We start from the raw sequence: 21,287 nt of genomic DNA, 5'->3' as shown, positions 1-21,287 counted from the left end.
GTCTTAAATGTGGGGTTGCCCCCACATATAGTCTTTGCTTGCAATATCTGCCGGAACAGATACTACACTTTGATCCCAGCCGAAGGCCAAGAACAACAGAAAAAAGGCAAGCCTCTTTTCTATTTTTTTGTATTTATTTGCTTCTCCATCAAAGCAAATTAGGCACAAGGCCGTTTTTAATGTGGGATAGAAACCAGCTCCCTTAAAAGTAGGCAAAAATAGAGCACTCTGGTTACGAAAAATAATAATTTTTCCAGTATAGAGGGTTTCCCCTCCATTGATTTGTACAAACTATTTTAAGTGCAGCATCTGCAGAACAGATACTACACTTTGATCTTGGCCCGAAGGCCAAGAAAAACAGGGTATTTATTTGCTTGTCCACTGAGCAAATTAGGCACAAGACCGTTTTTTAATGTGGAGAATAAAGGGGAAATAGAGGGCAAACTCCCCGGGAGTAGGGGAGCTGGATAATGACAATTGGTAGGAAGGGTTTACCCTACATTGACCAATAACTTATATGTGAGGTTGCCATCACATATAGTCATTGATCGCAGTATCTGCAGAACAGATACTACACTTTGATCCCGGCCCGAAGGCCAAGAACAACAGAAAAAAGGCAAGGTATTTATTTGCTCCCCCACCGAGCAAATTAGGCACAAGGCCGATTTTTTATGTGAGGAGTGAACAGGAAATGGGGACCAACTCCCCGGGGAGTAGGGGACCTGGATAGTGTCAATTTGTATGAAGGGTTGCCCCTACACTGATCAAGGTTTTATATGTGGGGTTACCCCCACATATGGTCTTTGTTTGAAGTATCTGCCGGAACAGATACTACACTTTGATATTGGCCCGAAGGCCAAGAACAACAGAAAAAAAGGCAAGCCTCTTTTCTATTTATTTAAATATTTATTCTAAAAGAATATTCCAAATTTTACAGAATTTTTATAATAAAATAGTATAAAATGTGAAAGTAATTCTTTCCAAATGTGACATGAGGCCAAAAAGGGTGGGGTGGGGGGGAAATGGGGGTCGAGGGTCGTCCACTTGGTATATTCCCTATAACTAGTTGCAATCACCACAATACCGCATGCACTCTAGGGGTTGGATCTACTTAAAGCCCCAGATTACATGAACAATATTTACTAGATTTCTTTTTTTTTTTACAATGATTTTATTTACAGTGAAGCAATGAAGGTGATGCGTATGATATATGAGGGATGAAATTGTGATGCGTATGATATACGCGTGTGATGGGCGGGGTAACGAGAGCCTTAAAACACCCCAAAATAAAGAAAAATAACAGTAATAAAAAATAAATGAACCAAATAAAACGTTAAGTGAGTAATGTGTTAATGACGACCCACCCATTACCTATTTAATTTTGAAATGCTTCCTGTTTTCCGGTATCAGCCGAAAACAAGGGATCACTTCCTAAGAGGGAATAGGCACAACTACGGACAAAATAAAGGGGGGGGGGGGCATGGGGATATTCGATGACCTCCAAGAAAAATACCATTAGGACAGGTTTGGACTAAAATAAATTAATCAGGACTGGGCTTCTAACACCTAAAATAAAGATTGGGGACATGGAGCTCATATATACAAACTAACTAAGGGACTGATCCACTACAGGATAGTCTTGATTTGGTCTGGGGATTGCTTTTGCGGTCGGCGTGTGCAATGCCTAGGCAGGGAACGCGTACTCAAGCCTGTTTCGCACGAACGCACATAAACTAGCAGTGTGAATCCACCTCCTACTAAACTGTGAGCGAGATAACCTCCTTCTATCGCATTTGATTTTGATTTTAAGTTGGTGTTTAAAATACAAAATCAGATCCCGAGTGGAAGGCGGCTCCCCCCCCACACCCTATCTCTGTGCGTGAACCCCACACTACTAGTCTAGCTACGGCCAAGGTCGCTAGGAACACCCTTCGTTCCTCCCTAGGGCACAAGGGATCTGCGTTATAGACAACGGATGCTAAATCCAGGATCGTCACCTGATCGGGGACGATGCGAGCCGTGACTTCGCCGACGTACCCCCAGCATTCACGGAGCTTGGAACAAGTAAAAATTGCATATATATTATTCCTTAATTGGAATTCATTTTTTAGATTAGCATTATATATATTAATTTTATTAATTTATTTTTATTTCGGACTATCAGTCTCATCTTTATTAGTTGTTGTTTTTTTTTTTCATCTTTATTGATTTGTTTATTAACAACGTTTCGGCCAACTATTCCTCTGGCCTTCATCAGGTGGTAACCGCGACGGATAGGAACTTCGAATCTCCTATCTGCATTCTCAGCCATCACTGCCATCCGTAGTTGTTGTCGTTCAAGTCTATGGAGACTAGTGATACTATCCTTTTCGATAGTCTGCTCACGGCTCCTGGCTCCGCTTTAATAACATTACCGTCGGTCAAATCCTTGTATTTTGAATTGAATAACCGACGGTAATCTTCGGGGTTAGTTGAGACTTGGGGCCCCATTCCTTAACTGCTGCCGCGGCCGTCTGTGGTGTTGATATCACCGGCGACTCGAGGGATGGAGGGGTCCTCTGACCAGGGGGAATAGTTGCGCCAGAAGAGTCTAGCGCCTGCAAACTCCCTGGCAATGTTGGCCACTCCGCTGGTTTCTCCTTTGGAGACGATGGCTTAGGGACCGGTGTCGGCTTCTTTACGACTGTGGTACCCGCTACCCCACTCTTGTTGTCTGGCTGAGCAGCCCCCCTCTTCCTCCTGGAATGGGAAGCTCTCGCTTGTCCTGGCAGTCTGCTCTCACTTTCCTCCTGACTGCTGTTGTCGCTGCTGCACCGTAGATCGGTCCCCAACGTAATGTTCAGTTGCGAGTCTAGCAGCGAAAGCATGTTGATGGGCTCTTGCCGGTCGTCTGGCACATCGTTCGTAAACGCCTGGTCCGGGTCGGTGGTTCTCAAAGTTGAGAAATCGGCAGAGGTTGATGGTTTTATTCCCGACCCTAGGAGTTCGGTCCTCCTATGGGCGGGAGGGCTGACAGTTTAAGCCCTCTTCCTCTGGCGATCCCACCGAGCCGGATCACCTCTCCCAGCTGGCCTAAACCTACCACTGGCGGGGATAGCAGTGTCCTTAGTAGTCCAGGAGCCGCCGCCTAGAGCGACGAACTCCTCTACAGTGACGGTGCGGGGGCCCAGCACCGGGGATAGTGCGGGGAGCAGCACTGACCCAACCTAGTGGTCTATCTACTTGGCCTGAACCGGCAGGCGTGTCAGGGACACGACCACCAGAACCCGGGCTAGGCAATGGAGCGGAACTCGGACAACGTGGCGGTGGTGGGTGGACTTTTTCAGGACCTGATCCGGCCCCCAGATTGGGCCGAAGCCCCCTCTGGGAACTGGATCCCGGGCTAGGCATTTCTGCACTGGGGCCCGGACCAGCTATCCTCCCCCTCTGCGTCTTCTTCCTGGCTCAGACCCGCCGATTTGGCCTGGCTGAGGATTCCGTTAGATTTGACTCCAACCACCTCAGACGCAGACCGGCCAGCTGCTTAAGTCGAGCCCGGGAAGAGAGACAACCTGAAAAAGATCGAAAGGTAAAAACAGTTAATGGCCTCAACAAGAGGCGAAAACAACAATAAAAAACAAAGCTTTGAACCAGACCCCAAAGGGTCTGATAGCTGGTCTTTGGATGTCGGGGACAGCCAAAGGGCAAACAGAAAAGACAGGAGACCGGTCTTTTCGGTTTATTTAAAAAAAAATACAATTTTCTTATATATGGGTTGTGGAATTGCATTCACTAGCAAAATCTCTAGCTAATTTGCATATCCTTTTATACATTAATGTTAATTAAATCCTTATTAGTTGCTTCATTTTTCTAATGGGATAATCATTTTTAGTTAACTATTACGTGTTATATTCATGAAGATATCCTACATGATTTATACTTGCATAATATTTCCGTAAAAGTTTACAGTAAATCAAAATTGTTTCCATATATATTTATGTATACGTATCTTTATATTTTTTAACAAATTTTGCCTACCAAACTCCTCTTAGAGTTTTTGGTCTAAAAAACTTTATGTGTAAGGTATTTGAATCCATGCAAAACTTTATATTGGGTTTTATCCCGGAAAAATCGGTGCAAAAGTGTGAAAATTAAAAAAAAAAAAGGAAATTTGCCAGGTGAAGGTCGAACGCCGGCACTACGAATGCATAATGTAGTAGTTATTGTTTCATGTTTTAATTTTTAACCTAACAGTAAACATGTTTTCATAGCCCAATCATTGACGGCAGAGGTAAAATAAATCGTGAGCTGAGCGTTTTGGTTTCGATTCTCGGTGGTGGCGCATGAGTCTTTTTTTTTAATACTTTTAAAATCATTACCATATATTGTATCCAATCCATCTATCTATCTATCTATCTCTTTATCTATTTATATATCAATAAAGTGAAAATGTCTGTCTGTCTTTTCTCTATGGTAGTTAAGGAAAACTATTATACAGAAAGGCATTACTTTACATATTCACACTTTTTTTAATATATGCATATGCACATAACATTATGAACAGTACATAGCGCCCGAGCAAAGCCGGGCGGAACTGCTATTATATATATATATATATATATATATATATATATATATATATATATATATATATATATATATATATATATAATAGCAGTTCCGCCCGGCTTTGTATATATATTAGTGTATTTGGGCAGCATTCCTTCATTCAGGCAAACATTATTAAAAACAACAGAGATTTTTTCGATCTTTCGTAAGATTTTCTTAACTTCCATGGTATACTGGTAATGCTAAACGTGGACAATACAAGGATTTTGCAACGAGAAAGTAATTGTAAAAAATTAAAAATACTTGAAGCACTATATATAAAAACCACGCATCAATCTGTAAATAGCATTAATTTTGAAAGTAGCAATAACGTGCTGAAATGTTTAGCATATTCAGTATACGACTGGTTTTACTAACATTGCCTTTTATCATCCTAATTTTTAATCGAGTTTTTTATCACTCGTAAATGACTTTTCATTGACTCTTTTTATCATTCGTAACTATATATTTCACTTCTATTTTTAATATTTTATCTCCACCTGATGATGATTCAAGAAAGAATCGAAAGCGCTCGTGTGAACCATGAACATTTGTAAATACCTTCCATCTTGAAGTTAAAAAAATCTTACGAAATATCGAAAAAATGAAAAAAAGAATCATTAAGCAAGGTATCTCTGTTGTTTTTAATAATGTTTGCCTAAATATATATATATATATATATATATATATATATATATATATATATATATATATATATATGACTGTTTAGCTGGATTAAATCCGACGATATGAAATAAAATGGAGGTGGAAGGACCTGGATACTCAACGTTTCGCCCGCATAAATCGGGCGAAACGTTGAGTATCCAGGTCCTTCCACCTCCATTTTATTTCATATATATATATATATATATATATAATGAGAGAGAGAGAGAGAGAGAGAAACATAGACCGAGAGTAGGAGTCAGAAAGATAGACATACAGAAAGACTGTGACTAGAGATTATATGCAAGGTATGAATTGAAATAAACGTTTGCGTCTTTAATGTTACATATTCTGTTATGATGTTGTTTCGATTCTACTCAGTCTTCTTGACTGATATATAGAATTCTAAAGAAAAAGATTGTTTTCTGGTTACAAAAAAATACTTAGGTCACAAAACAGACTAATGTGATTACCAATACGTTTTTGCAATTATATATTTTGTGCAATATTATACCGTCGAAAACTAATGGGAAAATGTAATATAAAAACCTTATAAAACAAATTATTCGAGTTTTTAAAGGAAAACATTAAAAGAGCATAATAAAATTTATATACAGAAAATGACAAGAACCTCCGAAAATTTATTGAAAAAATGTTCTTTTTCTTCAATGTCAGCACCTGGTGTAATATTGCAATTTTATTTGTTCGTTAGTTGTTTGCAGCAACTTTAACTTACTCCCAGAGGTCACACATGCTGTGGAACTGCCTTCCATAAGAATAAATATCTCTCTCGGGGAAACTTGACAAGTTCTCTATGGTATTCATTTCATACCTATTTGAAAGCCAGTCTTGGGAAAAACTTTAACAAATTCCATTCTACCGCTTAGATAAAAACTGGTCATCAAACCTTTCAAAGAAATATTTCTCTAGGAACCCGCAGTAACTATTGAGATTTATTTTGACCCAGGCTTTCACTTTTAATGGTCACATTAATTCATTGCTATTAATCCTACTTAATATTATTATGCCGCCCACACTTGGTGGCATGTAAATAATTATATTGATTCATGTAGCTTTGAAATCCGTCAGCATGATTAATAATCGAGATCGGCGATGATGATTCTTGATTCATTTGTAAAAAGAATTTTTACTGGAGTAAGTTTTTATGTATGTTTTGCCTTCTGAAATCTTATTTTCTCATGTTTTGCCTTATAAAATTAAAACGGGTCAATTTATTTTATTTTTACATAAGCAAATCCCCTTAAACATTGCATATTGTTTACCTTGGCAACATAGGATCTCCACCGGCTTCAAATATGAACTCACTAGACGCATTTGGGTTTCTTATACATTTATTTTAGATATGCAAGAGATCTTGCTTTGTTTAATTCCTTAATGCGAGACTTTCGCCCTTGCTTGAATTCACATTTAGCATATTTTATTGACTGATCGATAAATCTTATTTAAATTTCTTAGCAATTTCAACCGAATACTTTCTTTTGTTAATTCATTTGATTATATAGTTTTTTTCCTTTCTTGTTGTCGAGCCATAATACGAAATTCTAGTTCTTGCATATAATCTATTGACACTGCACATAGCTATAATTACGGCAGAAATACTAAATATCAATATAAAATTGAAAATTCGGGTTTAATTGCTTACATGTTCACTCGCTATATATAATAGTATACAATATTGCATTCGATAACAAGTATCTTTGAATTTTAAATAAAATATTTGACCGTACTATTTTGGCATATCATTTAGAGACGTAGTTTAGATAAACAAAATGCATGTGTACATGTTCTACATACAATCTAAAAGTGTAGTTTTTTTTATATATGTACAAGTAAAATAGCGCGAACTGAATCCCTAAGGTGAATATAATTCTCTTGTAACGTTAAATATACTGTATATTTTTTATATTTTAAATCATATGCAGGTGATTTTCCAGGAAAGACATAGGAAAGAGCCAATTTTGGGCTAGGATGGAGTAATGTTGTCACATCTGGGCAGAAGCTGTTCGGAGCACTTCGCCTTTATCGAAAAAGTTAAAAATCGATTTCGTAATTAAGTAGGTGATGTCCTTTTCTCTTCTCTGCAACTTCTTCCCTCACGGAAGAGACAGTGCGAGCTTGTCTCTGCTCTATTGTAATTTTAATGACAAGTGTTCGACTGAGCTTCCATCCATGGTCCCCCCTCGCCAATCTTTCACAAAAAATAGTTGTCCATCAAGAATAACTATAAATATTTTCCCCCAGTATAAACTAAAACCTAAACGTGGATTTCATGAACATGTGTCTTTCGAAGTACTTCCGCCTGTGGAACTCTGTTGTGCTGGTTTGCTTTCCGGCCAACTACAATATTGTCGTCTTCAAGACAAACATAAACAAGTTTTTATTGAAGCGTCTTCGTATATAATCTAATCATACCAAATCTCCACCACAAACGACTACTGTCCCAATGACTACCGTACACACATTAACCATTAGCCTACAGTGGCCTCAGCGCTTGATTTATAAAAAATATATAAATATAAAAAATACTTTCGCACCGATTTTGTTTAGTTTTTAGCCTATGTTTATCTCTCAATTTACGTTAACAAATTGTTGAGTATTTTCCACTGAACTTACCCCTCTTGTGCTAATAATAAAGAGACGTTGAGAAACAGATATTTTCATGCGAGTGAGAGGGTGACAATGTCTAGTTCTTTGGTCCCCAGTTTTAGTACCTTCTCTTCCTACAATAGCGTTAGGAGCTGGACATTACTGAGTTATTTTTTCCTTCACTTAAATTTTTCACTATATTATTATATGAATAATATAATCATTAGTTGCCTTTTATGGGTATTAATAATGTAATGTTTGCCCTTTTAATAGAATCTTTCAATAGGATCTTTTAATAGGAGTTTACTTAAAGTCTGGTGAAAAAATCATAATTTAATTTTAGAGACAAACACCGCACCATAATTTAATTTTAGAGACTTACACCATAGAAAACGTCATCTATAATATCCAATACATATAATCAGTCATTAAATTACATAACAAAAACACAATTATTTGATTTCAATTACATATCCATATTTGAATTATAACGGACATATTTGTTGTAAAAAGAGTATGAATTGCATCATATATTTTAAATATATTAACGGTTATATGACGTTATGAAAAATATAATTAAAAATATTACTCTCTGTCGCAATGCTATGCCCCGTTTTTATTAATTTTCAATTACTTTTTTGGAACAAGTCATACATTTCATTATATACATCGAAATACATTTTAAAATATTTGTACTGGCGTTTTGTTTTCTTAATTTAATTTATCCAGAAGAAGTCTCGTAATAAAGAGGAAACGGTGATGAACATATAACTTAGTTTGTTCCTTTTTTATTCCTCTATTTCGTTGAAATACTATTTCAATTATTCACATCCTATATATATATATATGCAACCCCGAGTAGTGCTGTGTACCAAAACTGCCTTCCCAGCGTTTAAAAAAGATGTACTTCCCACGCTACAAAATAGTTTAATAATATATGAGTTTAGATGTCGGTGCGATGCTGACTACGTGGGTCGAACTTGTCAATGTTTAGGGGTCAGAGTGGCACAACACGTTCCTGGGTATTTACGCAAACTTTTTATATCATCCGGGCCTTTAAGGAATACATTCGGGCCTTTACGGAATACATCCGGACGACCACCAATTCTCGAATCGTCAATTGGTGTTCATTTGTACGAAAATAAAACTTGTGGCCAAGCATATTCTGATGATTGTTTTCGCATTTTACATAAAGCCCGGAACAAACAGCATCTCAACATCTTGGAGGCCGTCAGTGTGCTGATGCGCGAACCAGCTTTTTGTAGACAAAAAGAACTTTCACATAAATTAGAGTTATTTAAAGAACTTTTAAAAAAAAAGTCTACATGTACGCTGGTTTTTCTGTTTTGTCTACACTTATTTGTAGACAACGGATTTTCTTAATTATATATATATATTTTTTTCTCGACTTCATCTCCTCACGGTGAAGGGATTACAGTAGACCGTCATGTGTTTAACTTCTCAAGTGTCATTCTTTCCCATAACGAAAAAGTTGTATTAGCCAGAGGGTTGGATGTCGGCATTCCCCCCCCCCCGAATGATTGGTAGTGAAAGTACCTTTGCTGAATTTGAAATATTGAACTCACAGCTTAAACATCATGAGCCTCGTTCCAACGATGATTTTTTGTATATGAAGGCTAGGTTAGCTGAACTGGCGCACAAGTTCACGAACTGCCCTATCAATGCTCGTGAGTTTGTATGGACTAAAATCCACTATCAAGCCGCCAAACTCCTTAAAACCAATAAGAATATTTACATCACTAAGCCGGATAAAGGTGCGGGTGTTGTTATCCTTAATACGAATAATTATATCGGAAAAATGTTGGATATTTTAAATGATAAATCCAAATTTAAAAGATTTGGCGACATATCTGTTGATAGCACTTCGAACACTGAAGTATAACTCCAGAAACGGTTTCTTCAAATACATAGGAGAACATTTATTAGTAAAGATACTTATGATAGAATCCGGCCCGTGGGTTCACAAAGACCCAGAATGTACGGGCTACCAAAGATCCAAAAGAATGAGGTCCCTTTTAGACCCGTTCTTTCCATGATCGGTTCACCCCAGCATGAACTGGCAAAATGGTTGTCCGAGATTCTTGAGCCTGTACTAAAGGAATTCTCGGGGAACTGCATTGCGGATTCTTTTCGTTTCGCTGCCACTATACGTGAACTTGATTTTAATTCAGAAACAACGTTCCTATGTTCTTTCGACGTTACCAATCTTTTCACTAATATACCCCTTGATGAAACTATTCAAATTTGTTCGGATATGCTCTATCGTAGTACATTAACCCCTCCGGATTTTCCGGAGAATATTTTCCTTGAATTCATGGAACTAGCTACCAAGTCGGTCTGTTTTAGCTTTAATGACGTAATGTATCAACAGATAGATGGGGTGGCTATGGGTAGTCCTTTGGGTCCTATCCTGGCCAATATTTTCCTAGGCTTTCAGGAATCCTTACTGTTTACTCAGGTTTCTAGACCTGTTCGTTATTGGCGTTATGTAGATGACACTTTTGTCATTTTCAAGTGCCGCCATGAAGTAAGTGATTTTTTCTGAAATTAAACAGTCTCCACCCGGCACTTAAGTTTACGATGGAGGAAGAGCAATGGAGGAAGAGCAGAATTACTCTTTACCCTTTTTGGACGTCCTTGTAGAAAGGATAGGAAATCGGTTTAATACAACTATATACAGGAAACCTACCTTTACAGGGTTGTATATTATTTGGGATTCCTTTGCCCCTATGAACAGGAAAATAAGTTTAATTAAGACCTTGGTCCACCGTGCACTCATGATATGTTCGCCAAGTAAAATTGAGGAGGAACTTAAGAAAATAACGGATATGCTTATAAAAATGGTTTCCCTGGTGGTATAATTTCTAAGCATATTCGCCAAAAACTTACTAGTTTTAACACTAAGCCTCTTTTCGGTCCGGCTAAATGTCCGGTTTATTTGAAACTCCCCTACATAGGTTCAATTAGTAGAGGTTTTGTTAGCAAGATCACTTCGGTTGTTTCCCACTGTTTTTACGCAGTGCAACCCCGAGTAGTGCTGTGTATCAAAACTGCCTTCCCAGCGTTTAAAAAAGATGTACTTCCCACGCTACAAAATAGTTTAATAATATATGAGTTTAGATGTCGGTGCGATGCTGACTACGTGGGTCGAACTTTTCAATGTTTAGGGGTCAGAGTGGCACAACACGTTCCTGGGTATTTACGCAAACTTTTTATATCATCCTGGCCTTTAAGGAATACATCCGGGCTTTTACGGAATACATCCGGACGACCACCAATTCTCGAATCGTCAATTGGTGTTCATTTGTACGAAAATAAAACTTGTGGCCAAGCATATTCTGATGATTGTTTTCGCATTTTACATAAAGCCCGGAACAAACAGCACGTCAACATCTTGGAGGCCGTCAGTGTGCTGATGCGCGAACCAGCTTTATTTGGACAAAAATAACTTTCACATAAATTAGAGTTATTTAAAGAACTTTAAAAAAAAAAGTCTACATGTACGCTGGTTTTTCTGTTTTGTCTACACTTATTTGTAGACAACGGATTTTCTTAATTATATATATATTTTTTTTCTTGACTTCATCTCCTCCCCTTTTTCCATTCTCATTCGTTAACTTAATGTAACTTACCGACGAGATCTATTGAAAAGGGTCGGTCGAAAGGTTAACCTCTAGATCCCTTAATTTTTTTTTTTTTTTACACGAAATTTCGTATGGATCCTTTTTTATTCGATGTTTTTTTTTTACCTATAATTCTTTTAAGTCGATCTGTCTCTATACAATTTCCCGTTTCTCTTGTTTTTTTTTCACCCATAATGACTCCATTCATACTTTTCAAAGCAATATTAAAATTGTGTACCACGAAACATCTGTTTAAATATATATATATATATATATATATATATATATAACTACTTAATTTACGCTCATAAAATTATTATGCGAAAGGATAGATTTCTGCGTAAGCTTAAAGCATTTACTTCAAAAGTATTCAATACGTAGGTAGAGCTAGTTAGTAAGTTATAAAATATATATGGCGATTAAGCTATACTGAATATTCCGCGTTTCATCCACTTTAGGATTCTTCAGGCTTATGCATAAGCCTGAAGAATCCTAAAGTGGATGAAACGCGGAATATTCAGTGTAGCTTAATCGCCATATACATTTTATAATTACTATATATATATATATATATATATATATATATATATATATATATATATTAAGATCCACCTCTTTGGGTAGAGCACTGTCGTAAGTAATCTCACCCTCTACTTAATTGGCTAAAAAATACAACGCTCGCTCTTTGTTTATAAACAAGCGGTTTGAGCACTGTAAAAGTAATGGACAAATGCGTGTTTAAATAGACATTTTGCGAGATAATTTACGGGCGTCGCTCCCGTGGGCCGATCGGTAGAACTGCTGACTTTCAACGCCATGGTTCTAGATTCAATCCTATGCTTGGGAGAGGTGTTAGTGTAGTGGCACTGATGAGTTGTGATACAACGAAACACGACTGTACATCGACGACTACAATTATATATATATATATATATATATATATATATATATATACATATATATATGTGTATGTGTGTGTGTATTATTTGGAGGTAAAGTGTTACATATGGTCGCTACAAATAGCCACCTGTTTCAGACAAAGAGACTTCATCAGTCTCTTTGGCTGAAACAAATGGCTATTTGTAGCGACCACATGTAACACTTTACCCCAAATAATAAATAATATTTTGCTCTTTTTATTGGCTCTATTTAACAACCTCGTTGTCTTCATTTGTACTGACTTTTGAACACCTCAAACATGTGTATATATATATATATATATATATATATATATATATATATATATATATATATATACGACGCAGTGCTCAGTCAGAAATACGCATGAATATGAAATTTTTTGTTAATACAGATTTCGTATTTTTATATTATATTGGACCCAATATAGAGTGATGATTTAAAAAGTTAAAATAAAGCACCAAGAATCGAAACCAAAACGTTTAGCTTACGGGTTACTTTTTCATTTGATGTCAATGCCTGAATTATGAAGATATGCTTCCTACAAGTCTTAAAATTAAAATAGGAACAATAGCTATTACGTTACGCATCCATATGCGTAATGCCGTCGTTCGACCTTTACCTGGCAAATTCATTTTTTTTTTTTAATTTTCACACTTTTTCGCCGACTCATTCCGACTAAAATTCAAATATAACGCTCAGCATGCGTTTGATACCCTATATATTAAATGTCATGTATGTAGACCAAAAGTGACAAAGGAATTTGGTGGGGGAAAAAACACCTCCAAACTCCCGGGCAAAACCGGACTCCCAACTAGTCTTTATATATATATAAATTTTGTTCAAATGTATGCATGTATGTATGTGTATGTATATTTGTATATCTCGCCAACACTTTCGAAAAACGCGACGAATTTTAACTAGATCGGTATCATTTGCGGACGACAAATATCGAAAAATTGGTTAAAAACATTAATTCCTTAACCTTAAACAGGGCACTTTCCTATAGGGAGGCTGTTTTTTTCGCCGATGTATTTGAAACTCATCGCCTCTTTTCGATTGTCTAGTCTTAATTTAAACCTACGTCACGTCCTGTTTCGCGATGGGTGTAAAAGCTAACGCGTCACTTTTTTTTCAATTTCTTCTCTTCTTTCGCGGTACGGATTCGAACCTACCTATCACTTTTTTTGTTTATTTTTTGCGCTCGCAATTTTCCTTCTTTATTTTTATTTTTTTTTTTTGCTAAACCAACACACTTACACAACCTCCATTTTCTTTCCCGCCTTCGCGTTACAGGTTCGAGCCTGCCTGCCTAACACCACATTTTTTGCTTAACACACACCTGCAAAAACCCAGGCAACGTCGGGCACCCAGGCTAGTCTATATATATAAAAGACAAAACGGGCTCGCGCGTTTTTAGATGCCCAAGATAGGTTTTATTGCGGAGGTTCTCGAGAGGGTTACTATTTTGGAGAATTTTTGTATACTCCTTAGATTATAATCTGTACGATTTGCGAACGGATATCGTCTCTATATTAATTTTGATCGACTTTTGTAGAATTCACTCTATTTGGTCCTTCCGCGCGTTTATTCGTCTTTTTCGTTTAAATAAAGCGAAACTCATCGGAGCCAAAGCCGTCAACGGCCTTTCGTGTCGGGACGTCTTAAAAGTAATTATCATTAATCAATGTTGGTAAAATCCTTCATATCAGAAAATTGCTATTCATTTGAGAGCCCCCCTTTTTCGGGGGAGCTTAGTTTCTCCAACCTCGTGTGGAAACAAATAAATAAAACAGCGGAAAGCTGAACTTGTTTTCACTTTACGTTCATTTCTGCGTGAATTTATTCACTTAGCAAGTCAATTTTTTGATTGACATCCATAAATTTAAACGCATTTCACTTTCTCTAGCGTCGTAGCGTAGGGATAAGATGGCAGCTTTTTGTTTTTTCACTATCTTTTTCGCCTTCGCGTCTCGGGTTCGAACCTGCCTTCCTACTGCCACTTTTTTTTTTGCTCCAAATACCCGGGTAACGCCAGATATCCCGGCTAGTGTCATAAGAAACCTAAAAACCAATAGGGAACTAATTAAAATGAATGTGTAAAAAAATATGCAAAATAGTTGTATCTTTTGCAGACGAATGGATTTCATGACACATATATAAAAAAAATGTATTTCGTTTTAAATAAACAGAAAAAAGGAGTTTTAATATGAATATCGATACACACAAAAAAATAAAATTTTAGGAGTATATATATATATATATATATATATATATATATACCCACACAGATTTAGATATATAAGTTTTATAGGTTAATATTTGCCAGAGGTGAATACTAAAGTTAAACAAGATTATTCAAGAGTGGTCGATTGCGAAGTAGGGAAAAATATACTATTTATTTGTTTTACGTAAGCATTTATATGTCGCTACATATACATGAGAATGTTTCGGTCATTTATGAATAATTACAGATCTCTTAAAGAGATATTGTTAAACGTATTACGGACTCTACTTCGTGTAGGTAATATCGTGATTAGAGGGCCTAGTAATAACGTTAGTAGAGGTCCTAGTTACTTGACAGTGGCTGACCGCTACATGGTCATGAATGTGTAGTGATATATAAAAGCTTATGTAAAAGAAATAAAAAGCATATCTGTTTCTATATATGCATGCATATATATATATATATATATATATATATATTTATGTATCTATATATTTATATATATATATATATATATATATATATATATATTATTTGAAATTTTGAAAAACTATTTCAATTTTATTAATTAATTAGAAATGTTTATTAGAATCTTTAAATCTTAAATTCTTAATATCGAGTGATTTTCAATCAACATTTATAATGTTATCGGACATTTAAACATCATTACGCCTCAATTTCTAATCTCTGAGGACGTGCCGGGTGTTACTTCCACCATGACACCTAAGAAGAAGAAGAAGAAGAAGGAGGAGGAGGAGGAGGTGGAGGAAGAGGAGGAAAGGAAGAAAACTGTCTCTATTCTTTGAAAACGAATATTTATGATTTTGAAATATAGAAAATATATATTGTAATAAATAAAAAAGTATATTATAATCAATGTTGCACTGGTCTGGTCTTTCGACCGGGAAATCTTAAATTCTTAATATGGAGGTTTTTTCAAGCGGTGGATTTTAGGACTTTATATATATATATATATATATATATATATATATATATATATATATATATATATATATATATATGCATGCATGCTGTTTTTGTTCGCTAATACTTTCAACTGATATTCTCCAGTCATCTTCAGGCAGTTTCTAAATGATTTTATATGCTTCAGTTGCATTTTGCATTTTAACACTTCAAATAGTGAGGCGTCTCGTGTTTTAAAGAATAAGTTTTTACGAGTTAAGAACGTTGGTGAAATGAATGTACTATGGTTTAAAAGTGTGCATTTAATATTATTTGCTTGAATGAAAAAATGCTGCCTATATATAACAATTTCATATATATATATATATATATATATATATATATATATATATATACATATTAATATATATGTGTGCATATATATATATATATATATATATATATATACATATATGTATAGGTTTCAGGTTCTATTTCTTCTTTTTATACATACATACATATATATATATATATATATATATATATATATATATATAGGTTTCAGGTTCTATTTCTTCTTTTTATTCATTTCCCTTGTAAGTAAATCTGTCATCTGTTTACGACATTCGACAGCGAAATACGTCAGATAAATAAAATGAATTACTTTCGGAGTCTAGACGTTGTGACGATAGAATTTTAAGATTGAGAATATAAAAAAATATATTTGAGAAAAAAAAACACAGACAAAATACATATGTACAATACATTTATATTTCACACCCTATACGTAAAAGCCATTAAAATACTTTATGGTTTGTTTGGGCGCCACATAACAGTTCAAAACCAATAATATTTATTTAAATAAAAAAATAAATGTGTATCTGCACATGACAGTAATGTTTTGTCATAATTAGATTTGGAATTTTCGTTCCAGTTATTGATAAGCTTACGACTACCAAAAACAAAACACGTGAAATATATCTACTATATGCACTAAGATGCGAGTTTTATGTTTGTTTATCATTTTACCTCAGTCTAAATTCTGAGAGAACAAAGTAACGTCCTCAGGACATATGATCTCTGCATGAGATGCATATATATCTGAATGATCCTTAACAGTTATTTCTCAAACGTTGAATTAGTAAAGTTAAATATGTTAAAGAATATCTTCCTTGTAGTATTTTGTTACTACCAGATTCCAGGGAAAAATTCTATCAAGTCTCAGGAAGTATTAAACGTAATGATATTTCTAGAGGAAACATCACTTGGATGAAATTCAATTTTCAGCGTATAACCCAGTGTTGGATAGGTATACCAGGCAAAATTTTATCTGCACTTAGAATACAATGTAATTTTTAATATTTCCTCATGGTGCATGTGTAAGCAGACTTATTCTCATGCTACGTGTCTTCAGTTTCTCTACAAAAAAGCGAGGATAATCGAGGTGTCTAGAATTAAAATCAAAATATCCCATCTCTATTGTGTGTTAGCTTATTACTTGAAAGATTAATGAATAAAAGCGTGACATTTAGTAGGGATTATTTCGATGTATGGATTTGATTTATATATCTATAAAAGTGAAACTGCGTGTGGGTGTCCGGCTGTATATTTCTCTACAAAACTACTCCGTCAATTTTTAGTCTGCAGACACAGGCTTTGAGAGAACCTGTATTGAGAGTTGGGAAAATCTATTTAATCGGTCAGAAGCCAGAGATTCGACTGCCAATGGGTTCAAAGTTCAACGATTGTACCATTGAAAACTATATCAAACTTCGCCAATTTGAGGTCTGAACACTTGAAACTTTCGATGTAGGTTACTAGGACATGGATCAAACTTTTACATTTGATTTAAACCCAAAACAATAAATAGTGGGTAAAAATAGTAGGTAAAAATTAAGAAAATTTTTCCTCTGCGTCTCTGTCAAATTACTCAGCCAATTTTTGTTGTAAACATTTGTAATTTACCATACAGTATATTTAGCCATAGGGCAAGCTTTTTCATCTGTTTTGGCCAAGGCTTTTACTGTCAAAGCTTAAATGTCAAAGGATTTGACATTTGCAGTCTCTAGCAAACTATTCAGCCAATTTTGGGTCTAAAGATTTGAAATTTTATAAAAAGGTATTCAGATATTCAGCAGATTTTTTAATCAGTTTTTGGACAAAAATTTGGCTGTCAAGAGGGTAAAGTTGAAAGAGTTGACCTTTTCAGACTTTACCAAACTCCTCCGCTAATTTTAGATGTACTTTACCTGGACATGAGTCACAGTTTTTAATATGTATATTCATATACAAATAAAGGTATATACGACCCGAGCAAAGCTGGGCTGAACTGCAAGTATATATATATATATATATATATATATATAGAGAGAGAGAGAGAGAGAGAGATAGATAGATAGATAGATAGATAGATATATTAATACAAATCAAGTCTGCTTGAAAGCCAAATACAACGTAATATTAGAAAAATAAACAAATATTTTACTTGTTTGAAATTTATCACAAATATATGTCAGAGGTATCCTCCATCTTCAGTGTGTTGTTTCTTTTTTTTTCTTCCTTGTTGTGAATTTTGAGAAAGAAGTCTGTTTGTAAAGAGCCGCGCGTTGTTTCTAGCGGTTGTATTTTGAAATGATTAAACTGTTCGTAGGCAACCCGACAATAACGTCAAAGAATTATAGTTCATATGGAAACGTTGGTTGAATTTGAATCAAACAAAATACCCGTCAAGTACGCTTAAAATAAAATAAACATCAAGTGGCATGTTGTAAATTTAGAGACAGATGCGTATTTTTTTTATTCAAATTGAAACAACGTTTCCATATGAACTCTCATACTTTGACTTTATTCTCGTATTGCCTACGCACAGTTCAAACATTTCAAATGACGATATATATAAGAGAAGAGAAAAGTTATCCCCCACTAAGCTACGAAGTCTATTTTGTACTCTGTCAAGGAAGGATAGGCTTTTGTAGCAGCCCCTGCCCACATGTGGCAGCAGTATTCAATCCCTGGACGTACTTGGCTTTTATAAAGATAGAGAATTGCATCAGTAGTGAGATATCTTCTGGAGTGGTAGAATGATCCCACGATATTTCCAGCGACCTTGGCAACAGACTTGATGTACGTGTTCCATTTCAGATCAGGAGTGAAGGTCAAGCCCAGAAGCTTCGCAAAACATGGAGCTTCTAGACGAGAGCCATCAATTTCAATTGATGCCAGATGGGGATCAGAGCGTTGATGATGTAAAGATAGGAGTTTGGTTTTAGATGCATTAAAGGTAACCAGCCACGTCTCCCCCCCCACTGAACCACGCGCTCGAGATCAGAGGAGAGAGAATCGGAGAGAGCTTTGTCATTTACACCCTTTTATATTTTGCCGTAGATGGTCGTGTCATCAGCATAAATGATAACGAATGATTAAAGTATGTGTTTAGGGAGATCATTGGTGTAGATCAGGAAGAGAGTTGGACCCAGAATGGACCCCAGAGGGACTCCAGCATTAATACTGTTGTCCTCTGATTTTTGTCCATCAACCACTACTCTTATGAGCCTATCAGAGAGAAATGATTTAATGATAGAGAGAACATTTCCAGTTATACCGTAGCTGGAAATTTTGTGAAGTATACCTTTATGCCATACCTTGTCGAAGGCCTTAAATATGTCAAGAGACATTGCCCTAGAAAGAAAGCCTTTGTGAAGAGATTCACTGATCCTATGAAATATAACCGTTAGCACAGCTGCGGTAGATCGTGCAGAACGGAAACCATATTGAATGTCACTAAGAAGGTTATTTCTGCTGAGCTGGTTGACTATTTCTCTATTTAATATGGATTCCAGTAACTTACTCATGACCCGCAGGAGACTTATTGGTTTGTACTGTGAGGGAGATGACTTATCACCTTAGTTCTTTAATACAGGGCATACTGATGAGGTTTTCCAGGGTGTTTTTTTTTCACATGGGGTTCACCACTTATCAAGGCCCGAAGGCCACTCAGGGATAAGGGGTATTGCGTGTACAGTAATCAATGAGATAGTATTGTAGTAATCATTAGTATTGAAGGTTTTGATAGAGTCTCTTACTTAAGGGGCGGTTTGTCAGGAGTTTGTTTGTGTTACACTTGAAGACGTTCAAGTTGTAGTCAGGTGGGAAACAGGCAAGCGGCAGAGAGTTCCACTGCCGTGCAGTTTTAAGAAAGAAGGTTTGCTCATGGAATCTACGTTTGGATTTAGGCAGAGATAAAGAGTGGGGAAAATTATTGGCAGTAGTTTCAGCCAGGCTGGTGTTTCTCGTGAAATATTGGTGAGGGATGACGAGGGATTGAAGCTCAGACGAGCACCTGCTATGGAAATAGCGATAAAACAAAGACAGGCTTACAACGTCTCTTCTGTGGGAGAGAAGTTGCAGGGTAGAGAAAAGGGCACACCCCACTAAACCACGGAGTCTATTTTGTACTATGTCAAGGCAGGATAGGCTGTTTTTAGCAGGTCCTGTCCAGATGTGGCAGCAGTATTCAATCCTTGGACGTACTTGGCTTTTATATTGCATCAGTAGTGAGATATCTTCTATCGCGGTAGAAGGATCCCACCATTTTCCCAACGTCCCTAGCAACAGATTTGATGTACATGTTCCATTTTAGATTAGGAGTAAAGGTCAAGCCCAGAAGCTTGTCAAAACATGGAGCCTCTCCAAGACGAGAGCCATCCATTTCAATTGAGGCCAGATCGGGATCACAGCGTTGATGATGTGAAGATAGAAGCTTTTTTTAGATGCATTAAAAGTGACCAGCCACGTCTTCCCCCATTATACCACGTGCTCAAGATCAGAGGAGAGAGAATGAGAAAGAACGTTGTCATTTACGACCTTTTATGTATTGTCATAGATGGTCGTATCATCAGCATAGATGTCAACGAATGATTTCAGTATGTGTTTTGGGAGATCATTGATGTAGATCAGGAAGAGAGTTGGACCCAGGATAGACCCCCGAGGAACTCCACCATTTATACTGCGGCCCTCTGATTTCTGCCCATCAACCACTACTCTTATGAACCTATCGGAGAGAAATGATTTAATGATTGAGAAAACATTTCCAGTGATACCGTAGCTGGAAATCTTGTGAAGTAGGGACTTATGCCATACCTTATCAAAGGCCTTCGATATGTCAAGAGCAATTTCCCTGTAAAGGAAAACTTTGTCAAGAGATTCACTAATCCTGTGTGATATAACCGTTAGCACATCTGCTGTAAATCTTGCAGAGCGGAAACCATATTGCGTGTCACTAAGAAGGTTGTTTCCGTTGAGGTGGTTGACTACTTCACTGTTTAATATGGATCCCAACAACTTACTCATGTCCACAGGAGATTTATTGGTCTGTACTGAGAGGGAGATGACTTTTCACCTGATTACTTAAATACAGGGCATACTGACGAGGTTTTCCAGGGTGCTGGAAAGCACTTCTCTTTAAGGCAACGCTGAAACAGTTTCGTAAGTATGGGAGCAAGTTCTGGTTTGAGCTTTTTCAGCATTATAACTGGAATGCCATCAGGGCCAGTTGCTTTATTGGAATCAAGGTTCTTGATTAGCTTGGCGATCCCACGCACAGATATTTGTATATTACCTAGCGTGTTCTCTATTAAAGGAGGAAATATGGGGAGTTGATGGCCTTCGTCGCATATGGTAGAATTAGCTGCAAAGTTCTTGGCAAATAGTTTGGTCTTGTCTGGAGCTGAGGAGATTAC

At 36.4% G+C, this 21,287-nt stretch overlaps 1 pseudogene; it reads right to left on the bottom strand.

The window, feature by feature from the left end:
• Positions 1 to 203: 203 nt before the first annotated feature.
• LOC145284310 (U2 spliceosomal RNA) lies at positions 204 to 360 on the bottom strand (annotated as a pseudogene).
• Positions 361 to 21,287: the final 20,927 nt, after the last annotated feature.

This window comes from Euprymna scolopes, chromosome 8, assembly GCF_053919585.1.
Source record: "Euprymna scolopes isolate OS-2025 chromosome 8, ASM5391958v1, whole genome shotgun sequence".
Lineage (NCBI taxonomy): Eukaryota > Metazoa > Mollusca > Cephalopoda > Sepiida > Sepiolidae > Euprymna > Euprymna scolopes.
Note: the sequence above shows the minus strand (reverse complement) of the source record. Positions and strands in the feature narration are given on the sequence as shown.